We start from the raw sequence: 18,386 nt of genomic DNA, 5'->3' as shown, positions 1-18,386 counted from the left end.
GGTCTGCTTGTCTACAGAACCTATTCACCCTTGTGTGTCACTGTGTCACCCACTAGAAATGCTGTGATCCTAAGCCTTTCTAAGAGCCTTTTTCTGATTTCTTCAAGTATGTTAGATCTTCTATAGCTCAGTCAACACATGCCTGGAAATCCTGTGGTAGTCACCCATTTTGAAGACACTAAAATAAACATGTATCCTCTCGATACTCAAGAAATTTACAAATGGTTGTGGCAAGACAGATGATTTACATTTAGCAATATAAGGCCCAAGTTATAATAGCAGCATTATGATCAATGATCTTAGGGTTACTTAGTGCTTTAAAATTGCAATAACATTCATATATGGCATCTCATTTAATACTCATTATCCTTGAGTAAGGCATTATATCTACCTGAAGTAGGTATATTTCATAAAGGAAATAGAATGTATTAGATAAAAATGTGTTGTCTCATCCCTATTTTACAAAAGAAGAAGCTGAGGCTCATAAAGATGAACTAGGGGAACCTGTGTGGCTCAGTTGGTTGGGCGTCCAACTTTGGCTCAGGTCATGAACTCGCAGTTTGTGAGTTTGAGCCCTGCATCGGGCTCTGTGCTGACAGCTTAAAGCCTAGAGCCTGCTTTGGATTCTGTGTCTCCCTCCCTCTCTGTTCCTCCCCTGATCACACTCTGTCTCACTGTCTCTCTCTCAAAAATTAAAAAAAAAGACTAAAAATACAAAAAAAAAAAAAAAAAAAAAAGATGAACTAGACCACATAGCTAATTGGAGAAGTAGAGCGAGGCTGGAAGCAAGTGCTACCCACTCAACCCTTGTTCTGTTTTGACTTGGCTGTTGTCCTACTTGTGTTTCAGGACCTCAGTGCTAGTAAGTTTGTCTTTCTGACATGCATTCTTCTGTCTCTGTGTCCAGTCTCACAGAAAAGCCCTCCACCCCAAATCCTTGATCAATAGAAACTTAGCAACTTGAACATCACCACTACATTTTCACTTAAAGGGTAGACCAGAATTTGAAACTAAGTATCTTCCCTTCACCCTTTCTTGTCTACACACTCTGGACTCTGCTCATACATGGTCAAAAAAGAGGCTAGGTAATGTATTTTAGACATTATTTTTTTGTGTGTGTTTAAGAATTTTGTCTAAGGGAATCTGGGTGGCTCAGTTGGTTGAGCATCCGACTCCTGATTTTGGCTCAGGTCATGATTTCAAGGTTCATGGATCAAGCCCCACATCAGCCTCTATGCTGACAGCATGGAACCTGCTTGAGATTCTCTCTCTCCCCCTTTCTCTGCCCCTCCCTTGCTCATGTACATGTTCTCTCAAAATAAAGAAACTTAAAAAAAGAATTCTAATATTTTGGTTATAACCTTTGTGTATTATATCTTTTGCAAGGGGATAATATTAGTCTGAGCATTAAGAGTATAGAATTTCAAATTACTAACTTTGTCACTGTCCCAACTACTGCAACATCATCATCATCATCATTACCATCTCATCAGCCTCCCTCACCCCCTCCCCCTCTGCCTCCTCTGGGCTAACACAGTTAACATTCCTTGAACACTTACCATGTGCCAACCATAACTTCATTTGTTTCTTCATTAAAGCCTCCTAACAGCCCTACCAGGTTGGTATTATTCCTCCATGTTATAGTTGAGAAAACCAAGCCCTGGTGAGATTAAGTAATTTTCCCAAGGCCAGACAGCAAGAAAGCTATTTGATAGGTAAAACTTTGTTCATTCTGTCCTATAAGTAGAAATAACTATATAGACCAACTTTGAGGATACAAAACGCAAACCACATTAAAGAAGACTATAAGCCCTTTCAGGGCAGAGGCTTACAGTTCCTCCTGTTACATGCTTTAAAACATCTTGTACTGTTTCCTTCATGGAATTTATTGCAACTTATAATTATGTACTTTTATTTGTAATCATTTGTTTAATGTCCTTCTCCCCACTATGCTGTTCCTTCAGTGAGGACAGGAACTGTCTCTATTTTGCTTACTTCTGCTTCCCCAGTGTTTGGCAGACTGTAGAGCATGTGATAGATACTCTATAGCCAATGCAGAGATCAATCTCCTCTGGTCTAATGTTTCAGCAGCTTCCTTAAGGATTTCTTTGGTGCTCTTAATTTAGTGCTCAGTGTAAACATCTATGCAGCTCATTTCCAGCAGAAGAAAAATATATACTGAGACCTGATGCATTAATCTTAGTGCTTAGCAATAGGGTCATTTGGGGTAGTGATCCCAAATAACTAAACTACTATACTCTAGCTAAAGATAACACTTTTGAAGAGAACCAAGCCATTTTCATAGCAGCTGTCTTTCATTTGCATGCCTGATTTGTCTGAAGCAGATAAACTTTGATGAAATGTAGACACTAATACAAAGTTTAATAGCATAAGTTGCATTTTTCTAAGGAGTAGCCCATACACTTTAAATTTCAAAATTTGAATTTTCAGTGTCAAAAATAAAACCTGGGTCTGTTTTTTCCCAGTATATTTAAGTTTTCAGATAGGCCATTCCCTTGGTAGTCCAACAGCTTAACCAAAAGCCGGATTCTTTGAAAATCATTTCCACCTAAAACATTTCTGCAAAAAAACAGGGAAGAGGGAAAAAAAGGAAAAGCTTTATGTAGGCAGAAGAACTAACAAATATGATGTTAGCCTAGCTAGTAGGCTAGTATTTTAAGAGGAGTAAATATGTATCTAACTTGTCCCTGTTAATCCTCCACCACAGTAGGGAATCTCTGGGCAGCTGTTGTTAAAGAACACGTTCAAGGTCATTGCTTGATGAAAGGTCAGAGCCATGTTTTGACTACAGAGCCCAGGTTTATCAGTTGTTCTCAAACTTAAAGGTACATCAGAATTCCCTGGAGGGACTTTCAAATCACAAATTGCTCTAGGCCACCTGCAGAGTTTCTGATTTGGTGTAGGTCTAGGGCTAGTACCAATCATTTGTATTTTTAACAAGTTCCTAGCTTTGCTGATTCCGCAAGTCCAGGCCCCACACTTTACAAAACATTATGTAACACAGATGTAACACTGTGGTGAAAGACATATTTTGGAATTGTGATTTAGAACCCACAAATTCGTGATGAAGTTTTTTTATTGATCAACATTTATTACACCTAATATGACACTACCCTCCTGTTGGCCAGTGATATATGCTTAGAGGTTCACAGATCTGGTACAATAAGAGCTTGGGTTTTTCCAATCAAGTAGCTTTCAGTTCTGATGATATGAAATTATTTAGGCAACCCTCTCACATACATCAATTCACTTGATCCTCACAAATCCATGACTTAGGCAAGCCAGGTGCTAGTTATCTTCATTTTACAGATAGGAAATCTAAGACTGAGAGATACTAAATAAAAACATAGATTGTATCATTACCACACAACACAGATACACTCAAATTTGCTTTTCTTATTCCAAGTCAAGGGTTTTTTTCCACTAGTGGCACTGTCTTCCCATTTGAATCATTTCATGATTAGTCTTTCACTTAAAAACAAAACAAAACAAAAAGTTGGCAGCACAAAATGAAGTCATAGAACTCATTATACATCCTATGTATCTTAGCATAAGCTTTATATAACCGAAAAGCAGAAATTCCTTCCCACATCTTCCTCCCCCTACCCCCTGCCAGAGAATGCAGTACTCTAAAATAATGTTCACAGTCTGGGTTTTTTAAACATCCAATATTTCACTGTTTTCAAATTCATTTTCCAGAAGATACCCTCTATTGGTAGGAACAGATGGTTCAGATGATTGCTAATAGGACATGGAGATAATTGTTAGTAGGTTAACATTTAAAATCCAGTCCATTTGGGAGTCACCCAAAAACTGCTACATTAGTAACAGCAATTAGTGGCATGTGGACAAGATATCATGTGGGTATCAGTCTGCATTCCAGGGCACCAAACTTATAGTCTCCCTCAAAGGTTCGTACATAGGAACAAGTAAAATGAGGTACTGACAATGCTCTGAAGTATTTAACCCACATCTATGTGTCCTGGCAACTAATCTAGCTAGTCCAGTTCATTTTATCTCCAACATATCTTTTGCATCCTTTGCATTCCCACAGCCACCACCCTCATACAAGCTTTGATTGTGCTAGACTCCCAATAGTTCTCATTTCCTCCAGCAGCTCTCCTTTCCAATCCCTTTACACCTTGCTATTGATTAATCTCCCTGAAAAGAGATATGAGAATGTATCTGTGGGCTCAGAATCTTTCAATGGCTCCTATTGAATTAAATAATAAACTTCAAATGGCCTAATACCCAAACTCCTCACCCTTAATTCTACTTTTCAATTTATTTCCCACTTGCGTAATTCAGGTGTCTGTCCTATGTTCTAGACAGAATTTTTGGCTTGCTGTTTCCCATACATCACCCATGCTTTCATATCCCCTTGACCTTCCACACAATGCAGTTTTGTTGAAAATGCTTTTGATAAGTGACAGCTCCCATGTCTACATTCCTGAATCCTATTCCTTCGTCAAAGACCAGGACCAAAGCTACCTCCTCCATTAATACTTCTTCAACACTCCCAGAAGGATATATTTGGACTGTTACATGTCTATGTCTCTCTTACAATCCTTATTTTTTCTACTCTACCTACTTATGCCTCACTCCAATCCAATCTCCAAATTTCAAATTCTATCATTACTTTCCTGTGTTTATAATCTTTATGGACTTCCCACTGCTCTGGGGAAGAAGAGTGAAATCCTCAATGGTGTGTATGGCTTTCTATATAGTACAGTCTTGGTATCCTGCTCTAGTCTCACATGCCCTTTGCTGCTCTCACCAGCGCTGATCCCTCAATATTTTAATGAGACAAGTTCTTCCTGTCTCAGGGCCTCCAGGCCTGCTGTTTTCTTCACGTAGACTACTTCTCTTTATCTGCACCTCTTCTCACCTAGTTTATTAATTTTATGCAACATTCTGAGTCTAACTCAAATATCACCTCTTTAAAGAAGCTTCCCTTATTACCCAGGCAAAGTTAGCACTGCCACACTTTTCCATTGTAGCACATACCACAACCATTTAACGTCTGTTTCCTCAAACAGTATGTAAGGGAAGGAACTTGTGTTTGTCTTATCTCCTGTTGGATCCACATTGCCTAAAACAGGGTCTGGATACATAGTAGCTAATGGGTCAATATTTGTTAAATTATTTAAATATAAGTAAATAGAACACAATTATTTAAACATAAGTAAATAGAACACAAATCAGATATATTTTTATTGAATGACTAAAAGCGTTATTTTGCCTTATTTCTTATTTCTCTTACCAGGCTATAAACTTTTGGATTTAGTTTTATATTCTACAGCTTAATCATCTATAGCTAATAGATGCTGGGAAGTATGTGTCAAAAAAGAAAATAAATGATGAAAAGAATGAACAAAAGAACAGATTGGTGAAAAAGAAAGTGATAATCGAACTTTTCACAGAATTTTCAAATTGTCATAACTTTCAGAGTCTTCAAACATTTCTAGATATGAAAAATAACCAAACATTGCCATTCACATTTTACATACAAATGACTCGGTGTTTACTAAATGGTAATATTTATTGAGGGATGAAGAGAAAAGGAAAGAAACAGAAACAGTATTATTATTATTATGGAAAAGATACAGTATTAATATATGATTTCCAAGTTTAGAAGATCCTTTATTCTTGTAACAATGTGCATGTGTGGCAGAGGGGTATGTAGGGGTGTGGCCTGGGGCCTACAAATAGGGACAGATGACAATATAGATGAAAATAGTCCTTGGAAGAAAGAAACAATTGTTTCAGTATGTTTCCGTTACAAGACGAAATCAAATGATTTCTGTTTTGTGTTGGTAAGTTTCAGTTCCGTGACATCAGACACTGTAGCTGCAGTGTCTTTTCAATAGCCAGGCCATGGCACCCTCCCCCGTATTTCCTTTCCTGCATGTCAGTCACCCCCGGGGAGATGAGGCTTCACACAGACCCTTCCCTTCTTATTATCTCTGCCTGGCATGCTGTGTGTGCGACCTTGGGCAAATCACTTTCTTCTGTAAAATGAAGAAACTAATTTCATCTGTAGGGGTCCTTTAATACTTAATATTCCATGAGTGTTAAGTCTCTCCTTGCTGTAAGTTTTGGCCTATGGCTGCTAGCACCTTGATTTTTATTCATTCAATATTTACCAATTACTGTGTGCCAGGGAGTGCTCTAAGTGCTAGAGATAGAAGGGTAAAACAGTGACCACAAGTGACAACATCTTTGTCCTCAAAAAGCTGCATTCTAGTGAGAGGAGGAGGACCATAAACAAGATAAATAAAATATGTGGTATGATGGACAGGAGAAAGTACTGAGGAGGAGGAAAAAGCCAGCGAGGGAGAGCGGGAGGATGTGAGGGTGGCACTCTACACGTAGCCAGAGAAAGCCTCACGATGAGGGTACTGCTGCAGGAAGGACTCAGTCTCTGTCTCCCAGCTGTCTTCTAGACTCCTACAAATTGCTTATGCCTCAGTTCTGTTGTAGAACTGTGGGTCCCCTGCTTCTTCCCTTAAATCTGATCGTTTCTGCTCCTTTCTGTTACCACAGCCTCGGTGCCATCCCGTCATCTCCTGCCAGGACCAATGACCTCCTTCTTGGTTTTCCTGTGACTACCTTCTCCACACTCCACCTTCCTCTCTTTTCTGCCAAAAAGTGCCATCGTCCTTATAATCAGCTCTAGCGTCACTCACTTTCTGAAAATTCCCAATTGCTTTGCTCAGTGACCTGTGAGAACTCCCCCATTGCCCCAGCTGTCACCACACTTACCCTGAACATGCCCCTTCCTTGCTTCACCTCATGCCTACACAAAAACACAGCTCTCCCTGCCCCGTGTGCCCTCTCCCCACGTCTCCTGGCAAACTGCCGCCTACCCTTCCAGGCTCTGTTCACAGAGTACTGCCTCTGGGATACCTTCTTCACTTCCCCTGGAAAGAACTGGCCTCTTAGTTCTCAGCACTCTCTGTACCTTGCACGTACCTCTCTGCTGCATTTATCACACTGTCTTGTGAGTTTTAAATTTTCTTGTTTCTGGCTTGTTTCCTTCCAGAGAAAATTCCATATCCCTTCATCCTTTGAATTTAGTAAATTCTCAGTGAAATGGATGAGGGCTGAGAAAATGAAGTGACAGGGCAGGGGGGTGGAAAGGATATGGTCAGTCATAGAAGATGGGCAGCTGAAAGATAAGAGAAATCACTGCTTCCTGAAATCTGTGGATTAGAAGAAACCTTATGGCATCTCAAATTCCAAAATGTGAGTCCTTAGCATTCACCTTTTTTTCTATTAGTCCAGCTCTGACCTTTTGTCCCAGTTCCTATAACTCTGCTTTTGCAACTCAGCCCCCACCTGGTGGCCCAGTTCTGAGAATTCGCCTTCTGTCTTGCTCCTCATTGCCCAAATCTCTCTTTTGGAGACCTGCCTAATATGTCAGGCTCTCCAAACCTAAAACTCTGTCTTGCTCCTGTTTATCCCCCTCCTTCTCCCTTTTTAATCTCTGCCCTGCCCATGAACCCAGGCAGGTGGCCAGGACCCTGCTAATCCCTGACAGACTTCCATGCTTCTGACTCCTGAGCACTACATGTTCCTGCATTTCTACTTTGCCTCTCACTGCCTGCCTGCTGTGGCCACCAGCCCCTGCTCCCCATCCCCCATGCCATCTGACTATTTAGATGACCACCTGCTCTCCGAGGCCGTAGCCCTTGGAACCTGTGCTTTGCCTATTCAAGTGGCCTGCCTTCTAAAACCTCTGGACCTAAGTCTGTTTGTTTTTTATTTCCCTTCTACTTCTAGATCCTGCCCACCACCCGATCCCCAGGTTTGCCTTGCTTCCTCCTGTCTGCTTTGCTAAGATTGGGTACACTTTAATGGAGAAAACCAGTCTTCAGGACATCACTAGCTTTGCCCAGCCCACTTGAACATATGTAACAGTATTTGGATACCCGGAGCTTCATTTGAAGCTCTAGGCTAACAGTCTCATTTTACGAATGAGGTCACTGAAGCCCAAAGGTGAAGTGATTTTCCCAAGGCTGCACACACAGCCTGCAGCAGAACCACAGTAAGAGCCCAGGTTTCCTGTATCAGTGTCATGGTGTCCCCTTTTTATTATACTCTGTCATCCTTGTAAATCTGCTTTTCACAAGCAGACCTAGGTCTGGAGTTCTGTAAAACAAGAATCACACAATCACTTGCAGGTACCTAGAAAAACTGAGCACACTAACCTACAGCCAGCGCCTTTTCAAGTAAAACGGATCCTATTAGATTAATCAAATCTCCTTCAAGGCATAAACGTATGTAAAGAATCAAGAGGAAACAACAGTTTTTATTATTCCAAATAGAGCAGTATTTTTGAATTTCTCTTCTCAGTGCCAATAACCCCAGAAAAAGATGATCTAGGGATCCAGAGCAATTAACCATTTGAGAGAAGAAAAGAAGTGAGAAAGTGGTTAATCATCCAATGAGGAATAAATGACATTCCACGGGAGACAATCCTGAGACCAATAACATTAGAAATAATTTAATCTGCGGCCTAGAAGAAGACATGGAACATATGTGAATATGTCTTTCTAGTGAAGTGGCACACATTTAAGATAATTGACCAGCTCTTATTGGGGATTCATGGATGCACTAAAGATGATCTTTATGCTGATGGGTTCAAAATCATTGGCCGGAGATGGCTATGAACATTCAAGCCACAAAATAAGTGTGGTATGAACAAGAGTGTAATGGAATTGTTGCAGAAGTGATTTCTTCCCATCAAAGGGGACTAGCAAAAAGGTCATGGAAACAAAGGCATCTGAGAAGTCAGAAAGAGCCCAGAACCAGTGGGTTCCCGTGGAACCCTGTGAGTTGCCCTGAATGCCTGTTCTGTTTCACCTTTTATATCCAGACAATTATCAGGTCTGCCACTTTCAACACCTAAAATATCTTGCAAACCAGTTCTTCCCTGTGCTGCTACTTTAGTTCAGAGCCCTGTCATTTCTCCGTAGATGTCTCAAGTATGGCCCTGGCTGATTGGAAGTCTACAGCCTCACCTCTCTTCAATTCATCCTCCACACACTGCTGACAAAATGATCTTGCTGCTGATCTGATCGCATCACTCTGGAGTTTAAAATCCTCTGATGACTCACCATTTGTAAGGCCTTTCCTGATCTGGCCCGTGTTTTCTGCTCAAGTCCCAACTCCTATTCTTCCCTTGTACATTATGTTCTGGCAACACTGAATTCCCTGAACTTCCTCTAAAAAAAAGCCTTTCTCTTTTATTCCTCCGTGATTCTTGCCCGGGTGCTTCTCTATTCTGTTCTGCAAACTAGAGCACTAACCAGAGTACATGATTGAAAGGACTGCAGGAAATGGAAGGCCCATCTAAGCCAGAGGCTCTCTCTCCGCCACAGACTTTTCCTGGCAATATCACTCCACTCTCATCAATTCTAAGTGTAGGACTCAACCCTTTTTGTGGATCCTTGGTTGAAGCCTTTTTATCAAGTAGGAGTGGAATCTTTGGCAGGGAAATCACAGGGGTCCACTACAGGGAAGTGAACAAGATGATAAAAAAGGAAAATAATATTCCTTAAGTACAATGTGTTTCATGCATTACATATCCCAATTTTCTATATGGACCACATTTCATCTTTACAACAAATTGGCAATCTTTCTTCCATGTAAAGATAATGAAGATAAGGCTTATGCAAACCAATTGTTTCTCCAGTGCCACTTAGTAAGGAAAGAGTAAGGATCACTTAGTAAGGATACTAATATAAGTCTCTTTCTTCACCCCCTTATCAGTGCCTGCATTGTAACCATGTCTCTGAATCATTCAAGATAAATACATTGAATTTAGTTTTAGTACAATAATATTTTTTTCCTGATTCTCTGAAAGTGAATAATTTGCATACTGAAGATGAGCTATACTTCCTCTTGACCTTCATCAGGAAGTCTAGAGGCAAAAACAGTGAGTAGAGTTTCCAGTTTCTCTTTTCCTGATATGAGAATTAGAAATGTGATTTTATAGAACTCACTATGACTTGAGAGGCTATTTAATGTAATCCCATCTTTTAATCAAAAGAAAATGGGGACCAGAAAAATCCTACAGTACATGAGTGGCAGAGCCTAAAGTGGGTCCTCCCAGTAAGAGCCCTGAGGGCTGAGCACCCTCTCCTGTTGTATCTGTTAATCCTCACAACAAACCTGGTTATTGTCTTCTCTGTCTTGGGGATGGAGAAAGTAAGACTCAGAGAGGTTAAATGAGGCACCGTAAGTCACACAGCCATTGGGGGTAAGAGACCAGGGACTGAAACCCAGGGCTCACACTGTAGCTTCAAACCCCACTCCCCACGAATGTGACATACTCCATTTTCAAATACTCATGGACCAAAAGGAGGGGATGTTTACTAGAGGCTACAGCCTTGTGACTGAGAAGTCACCAATTTAGAAGGATCCTTTGGCAGCTCACTCCAAAAAGATAGAAAACACCGATCAGCAACTCCACTACATGAACAATCATTTCTTTTAAACACTCTAAGGACTTTTTCTTTCTTTTAGGAGCTTATGAGTAGCATACTAAATTTCTTAGGATCTTGTTGTCTGCTATTTTACTTAAAGAATGTCATTTTCTTGTGTCTTTTTGCTTTAAAAAATGTGTACTGATTTCTAAAAATAAAATAAAGTAAAAATACATATCCTTGCTCCATATACCTATGAAACCAGAGCTCTGCAGTGAAAAAGTAGGAAACACAGCTCTTTAATAATCAAGGGTAGAAGTGCACTGTGTAAAAAACAAAAACATTGGCAGACCTCTAAACATGGAAAAAAGACCCTGTTAAAGACCACCAGCTTCTATTTCTATCATTTAGAAGACTCCAAGGGCAGAAACAAAAACATGAAATGCTGATTCTAAAAATCCTTGACAAAATACCAGTCCAGAAATTAATATTTATCACATTTTTAGTTTTCCTGACACAATAGCTCCTTATATGCTAATGTTTATGAATACAAATTTGCTGGCTCTGTGGACATATATTATCTTTTCAGAAAATAACAAGGTACGCAGATGCCATCTTACGTATGATTACTAGAGCTAGAAATCTACCAAGAATGGACAGCAACATTTATGGCAAATAAAATTGAAATCAGTGGGTCACATAAATCTTAGTCATACACTGATTCGATTAATTACAATGAGAAAATAGACAATGACTCTTCAGCCATTTAAGGCAATTTAGAAAACATCTGTAATGTGCTTTTTGTCTTATTCACTCTTAGATTAAGGTGAAAGAAATAAATAGAAGGTGGATATATGGTGGAGCTAGGGGTCAATAGTTAACTTAATAAAACGAAGCATGTTTTCATTTGGTGAGGGGTGCAGAGAGCCTAAGGTCATGTCCCATGGCTCTGAACTAAGTATTCACAGTACCAGAGTATCCAACTGCACATAGTATCATATTCCATGTATCATTATTATGCCACAATTATTTCTGAATATTTCCTTTACTTAAGTTCAAGTATCCCAGTAAATGAAAATAACTCATAGACTGGCTTTATACCTTAACACAGATTTTGGGGACATTTTTGGACTTTTTGTTCTGGTGGAGTCATTCTTTTGTTCAATATGCCCTGGTTGTGCCAGATACTATATCCTTGAATTTATAACCTAGTAAGACAGGTAAGTAGGAGTTGCACAACTTTGACATAAAGTTTAGATGTAAGTGCCATAATGGAGAAATGTGTGACTTTCTGCTTCCACATCTGCAGTCTCTAGCACCCTATAGCTACATTCAGCTAAAATTTGTCCCATAATAGGTGGTAATAATATTGATAATGGCATAATAATATTGATAATGGCAATGGTAATAGTGATGATAGTGATGATGATGTCACTATGAACTGAGACATTACTATATATAAGATACTGCATGATGAATTAAATGCCCATTTAACCCTCAGAATAACCGACAGAAGTAATTATGAATTTTCATTTTCAATGAAGCAACCTAGGCTATTAAAGTTAAGACACTTGCCCAGAATTGCACAGCTACAAAGTGACACAGTAAGAGGAAAAAGATAGGTCTCATCTCAATAGAGACATAAAGCAAACCTATTTTATTTTATGTTTAATTTTTTTTTAGTAGAGTTGACACAAAATGTTACATTAGCTTCAGGTGTACAGCATAGTGATTTGGCAAGTTTATACCTTATGCTATGTTCACCACAAGTGTAGCTACCATCTGTCACCATACAATGCTATTATAATATCATTGACTATGTTCATTATGCTGTGCCATTTAATCCTCATGAGTTATTTATTCCATAACTGGAAGCCTCCATCACCCACTCCCCTTCATTCATTTTGCCCATCCTCCCACTCCGGCAAACATCAGTTTGTTCTTTGTTGTTTACTTTAAACTGTCTTGGGTCCCACATGCAGGAGCTGAGTACCAGCTATCTTTTCAAAATGACTTCCCTGAGCTTGCTCTGTTGCTAACTGAAGCACTTGCCCTAAGAAAAGCCCTATGGTTTTGTGGTTTAATTTTTCCCTTGTTCTCTTACATTCCAGCTCCTAGGACAGGACTTTTATGTTGGCTTACTCTACTGGCCTCTGTTCTAAGGACTAAAGTCTTATCCAAAAGCCCAGCCCAACATGGGGTGATCTACAGAAGATCTTCTCCAAGATAATACTGGCCTTCATGCTCCTCTAAGAGTCTTCTAGATATCCAATGCAAACTCAATGATAACTTACTAATATATGAATTATGATGTCTTCTTCCAGTGTAGGACCCTGGAGATTTTTCAATCTCCACTAACTGACATATCACCTGACATTGAATCATGATGAATGAAAGACCTTGTCAGGTCATTTCCTCATTAACTGAATCTACTTCCTGCTATTTGATGTCTCAGTCCTGAATCTACTCTCCCAATGCAAGGTCCTCCAAGCCTGGCCCAGTCCTTTGTCTCTCCTTACCTATAACCATCATGCCGCCAACTGAGTCTTCAGATGTGGACAGAATGCAGCAGAGAGTACGGAATAAATAGAACTAGTAGTTCCACAGGGATACTTGTCTTGCATCTTAAGAAATGGTTAAGAGCTGCCCGGCGGGGTGGGGGAGGTGAGGCATACACAAAGGCAGAAGAGTTTTAACAAGAGATGATATATTTGAGGAATGTCATGCAGCCTGGTATTATTAAAACAAAGAAGCAGAGCAATTTTGTGCTAGGATAAACACAAGAGTCTGGAAATGTACTGTGCCCTCAATATCACACTCACCCCTAAAACACATGAGGCATTCATGGGAATAAGATAGATGTAGTCAAGTTCAGCCCATGGTTCTCTGACGGTCTGTGCATTTTGAGGAGCCCCCACACTTACTAAACTCCCTGCAGGGTTCAGTTACAGGTTTTCAGAACACACTCAATCAATACCTGCTGACATCAGCTATCAAATGGGGCATTACTTGAAAATAAGGAATATGATTATCCCTGATGAGGGCAGCTCAGTGAACCTTTCCTCCACACTTATCCATCCTTCTCCCTGACAGATATGGTAATGCAGGTTTTTCCTCCCTCCAGTATAATCACCAACTCAGACATTCTGACTCCTCCAGCTACAAAACTAGCTGAGAGCATGCTGGGCACCTTCAGTTTCATTCAACAATATAGAACATCTACTTTGTGTGAGTCCTCTTTATCATAGCATCAACACTAACTTCAAAAACAAATCACAGGCAGTTCCAAGAGAACGCCCAGCTCTTACATATGCAGAAAACAGAAATCCCATACAACACCTACTGTGTTCTTCAGTTTTTCTTTCTTTTTTTTTTTTTTTAATGTTTTATTTATTTCTAGGAGAGAGAGAGAGACAGCGTGAGCAGGAGAGGGTCAGAAAGAGAGGGAGTCACAGACTGAAACAGGCTCCAGGCTCTGAGCTGGCAGTCAGCACAGAGCCCGACGCGGGGCCCGAACCCACAAACCGCGAGATCATGACCTAAGTGAAAGTCGGACGCTTAACTGACTAAGCCACCCAGGCGCCCCTGTGTTCTTCAGTTTTTCATCTGTTTCTTTTTAACCAGAAGAGAGATCATGCTATGATGTACAAGACAGATCACCTAACTTGTCTGTGCCTCAGTTTCTTCATCTGTGATGCAAGAATAATATTTTCCTTGCAGGACTACGGTGAAGCCTAAATAGGCGGCTATGTCTAAAGTGCTTCATATAGTGTCTAGCAAATGTCTACTATCATTTTATTGTGGTCATCATCATTAATGAAATATTTAGTACAGCCTATTTAACTACTTATTTATCACAACTGACATAATCAATGAGGCAGGTGGATGAATCTGACATTTTTACCACAGCTGCACAGTCATTAAAAAAATGACCTATTCCCTGTTTTATTCTCTATCCACTACAGTTTCGATGCAGAAATTGTCTCGGGCACAAACTTGGACTAACTTATTGATTCAGTGGTAAAAATCCATTCTATTTGATTACTTAAAAATGGGTCAGCATTATACATGGGATAAACTTCTGGTTCTTTAGATTTTATCTGAACAGTGTAGGTGAGTGGCTTCTGATAACTCCACTTAAAGTATGCATCTGAAAGCAGTATATAGTCAAGACTGACCTATTCAATGACACTTGGAGATGAACCAGGAATAAAAACAATCCTAAGAGTCTAAGACTATTTATAAATAATCATCCCAACTGAGGATCCTGCTGCAGAATAGCTTCTTGCCACTTCCTGGTTTTAATGCCTTGATTAATTAGGAAGTGATGCTTAGTTATGTATTTAATTATACATAACAAATATAAATTACCTGATTGTCCATAATTGTATTAAAAATATTTATCATTTATCTTTGAAAGTGAAAGGCCTTTTTCAGAATGGATAAAGCTGTTTGGGGAATAGAGTATGGGTGGAATTAATGGTCCCCACATTAATCATTTATTTTATGAAAATGTGAAGGTCATCCTCCACTTTCAGATGCCTCTGAATTCCTTTTGCAAGGTCTGGTAGCTGAATTTCAATATGCAAAGCAGAGGATTATACAATGTGCACTACTATCCCCCTAAAGGCAAAGAGCTTTTATTTAATAAAGATGTTATTCTAAGAAGCTTTACTGTAGCATTGTCACATACTAGAACTTGTCGTGGAGAGGTGGTTATTATTAGTAAGGACACAAGACTTGTCTCTTTGAGTAGAACTATGAATGTCATTGCATGTGCCTGCTAATTTTCTGAGTCAGAGGCTGATAAGGATTATGATGTAAAATCTACACATGCCATTTTGAAGCACCTCTGAGAGCTGAGAATTCTGTTAAAAACACGATATTATTAATATTATATTTTATGTACTGCTGTGAACACTAAGCAAGTATAAGACTCTACGTAAAAGTTTTGCATTCATCTTATACAGTTTTTCTATTCAATTTCCTCATTATATAGATGAAGACAATAATTCTCAGAGAAGTGTCTCACTTCCCAGAAAATCATTCTGCTGGGAGGAACAATTTGCCAAACTCCAAAGGCCAAATCCTTTCATTGTCAATGCAAGCCTGCTGTCACAGCTTTGAAAATTAGAATCCATGCTCTCAAGGTGAGGATTTTGAGCAGGTATGGCTCAGGTCAGTAAGGAACAGGGCTCACTTCTGCTGCTGGACCTTCAGGTTTGACTCCCTGTGAGAGTAAAGACGGTGGTCAGTGGGCAAAACACTAAGGCCAGCTGGAAATGGGCTTCATTTGGCTCCACTGGTTATGTGATCTTTTAAAGGTTATTTCACTGCTCCAAAATTCAGTTCCTCATCTATAAATCAGTGATCGTAGTACCTATATCATATACATATTGAGAGGATCAAATGAGTTAATAACACAGATCATTTGCTTACTGTGCAACACATCATGAGTTACCAGTAAATGTTAGCTGTTGCTGCTGTTATTATTTTTCCTCTTTCTTTACTAATTTTAATTATCTTCTGGGTTTCTGAAAATTAATTGCTGACCCCCTTCCATTTCTTTCTCTTTTCATTTAAAATCTCAAGTTCTAAAAGTGTAGAAACCGAAACCTCAAAAGGTTCATACTACCCCCTTCTCCACTTTTTAATTTTTTACACCAGCCCCTTGACACCAATATCCCTTCTTTCTTGATCCCATTTCAGTCCTCTATTCTATTTTAGTCTCTCCAAGATACATGTCGAAAATCAACCGAACCATCATTACTCCTGGATGACTTAGCAAGAGAGAAAGACTAGCATTGGATGCTGTTAAGAAAAATGTTCCCCAACCAAGAAGGTATTGAATCTCACATTTTCTATCCAAGAAAATCAGTGTTTCAGTAGATGTGTTGTGGGATATCTATGCATACGCAAGAAAACTTTTTTTCCCCATTTAAGGAAGAAAATGTAGCGTCTCCTTTAAATAAAGGCATTTAGGGGCGCCTGGGTGGCTTAGTCGGTTAAGCGTCCGACTTTCGCTTAGGTCATGATCTCGCGGTTCGTGGGTTCGAGCCCCGCGTCGGGCTCTGTGCTGACTGCCAGCTCAGAGCCTGGAGCCTGTTTCAGTCTGTGACTCCCTCTCTCTGACCCTCCCCTGCTCACACTGTCTCTCTCTCTCTCCTAGAAATAAATAAAAAAAAAAAATAAAAATAAATAAATAAAGGCATTTAGAAGAGCAGTAACACAACCTCAAAGAGCATGAATTAGAACGAAAGTTTGCTAACCCAGAGTAAGTGGGAGGAAGGGTGGCCTGAACTGCTGACATCACTGACCCAATGGAAGGCTGCAAGGATTAAAGAGCATGTGGTTTGCAGTAAGACATCCTGGGATTCAAGATGATGATCTGACATTTATCAGCTTTACAATCTTAGTAGTCACTTAATGTTCCGAAGCCTGAGTTTCCACATGCATAAAACGGGTACAGGAATAGTTCCAGCTCATGTGCTTTTGCTGAAGATTAAATGAGAGAATAGAAACCATTTTATTGACACAGATCCTCGCACATGGTATGTGCTCAATAAAAAGGCTGTTGCTGTCATTACTAACACTATTTATATTATCATCACATAACCTTCATCGTGATAGTATTGCACATAAAAAGAAATGATGGAGAAAAACTAATAAAATTATGCCAACTATTGATCCTTGTGTTTCCTTGGGAAATAGTTAAGAATAGCTTGTGTTGACCTGGTAATTGTTGAAATATAAATCCAGATTCAACCAACACTGATTGAGTAGCCACTGTGCTTCAGAGCTGGCTTCTTTGCAAATATTGCAGCATTAATCCTCATAAAAGCTTATGGAATTTTGAAAATAGTCACAGAAACTTGGCTCTTCCAAGAGTAAACAGCAAGTAGCTATGGAGCAAGAATGAACTCAGTGAATGTCCTGCCCACTGTAAGAGCTCATTGGTTAGTCACTGAATGAATGAATGGGTAAAGGATATGTCGTTTGATGGAAACAATGAATTTAAACTTTCTGATTATGACTGCTTTGCTCGGATCCTTGATTCACACTTACTGATTGTGTGACCTTGAGAGAGATGTTTTATCTGAACCTCAATTTTTCATCCCGTTAAATAGGAATAATGGTATCTGCCCTGCAGAATTAATGCGAGCATGAAATGAGACAAAACATTCACAATCTTCAGCATCCTGTCTGGTATACATGTGCTAGCATTGTTGTCTTTTTCTCTTATACTGAAGTCCCTTTCTTCCCTGAACTATCACAGCCTTCTACTTAACAAAGATAGTCCACAATCATCCCACTTCCCCATCCCAGGAAAATCATGTGTTTGCCTTCCAAGTCAGTTTGAAAATCTAGACTTGGAGTGCCTGGGTGACTCAGTCAGTTAAGCATACGACTTTGGCTCATGTCATGATCTCACAGTTAATGGGTTTGAGCCCCGCATTGGGCTCTGTGCTGACAGTTCAGAGCCTGGAGCCTGCTTCGGATTCTGTGTCTCCCTCTCTCTCTCTGCCCCTTCCCTGCTTGCTCGCTCTCTCTCACTCTCTCTCTCTGTCTCTCAAAAATAAATAAACATAAAAAAATCTTAAAAAAAAAAAAAAATCTAGACTCTGTATTACTTTTTCTCTCCTTTCACTAGAGTGGCACACACACACCCCAGCCCTACCCATGCCCATCTTCTCTACCTACCTTGCCTATTTTTAGAACTTCTTTACGATACAGTTTCATAGCCCCCCTTCACCTCTTCACTCTCACTCATGGCTCCCTCTTCCTTCTTCAAGAGTGACAAGATCCAAAAGGTTGATGTGCTTCTTTGTTACCTTATCTGCCAATATATTATTTTCCAGGCTTTCAAACAGCATTAGAACCCCACCTTCTTCTTTAAAATTTTAGAAAAAAAAGGGGGGGAGCCTGGGTGGC

At 39.7% G+C, this 18,386-nt stretch overlaps 1 protein-coding gene across 3 annotated transcripts in view; it reads right to left on the bottom strand.

Moving 5' to 3' along the window:
• Positions 1-18,386, bottom strand: part of DLG2 (discs large MAGUK scaffold protein 2) — a 1,380,463-nt gene that overhangs the window by 857,348 nt on the left and 504,729 nt on the right. The window lies entirely within an intron of this gene.

Source organism: Hyaena hyaena, unplaced genomic scaffold (genome assembly GCF_003009895.1).
Source record: "Hyaena hyaena isolate Hyena2069 unplaced genomic scaffold, ASM300989v1 scaffold_59, whole genome shotgun sequence".
Lineage (NCBI taxonomy): Eukaryota > Metazoa > Chordata > Mammalia > Carnivora > Hyaenidae > Hyaena > Hyaena hyaena.
The sequence above is the reverse complement of the archived record's forward strand: the minus strand, read 5'-3'. Positions and strand labels throughout refer to the sequence as shown.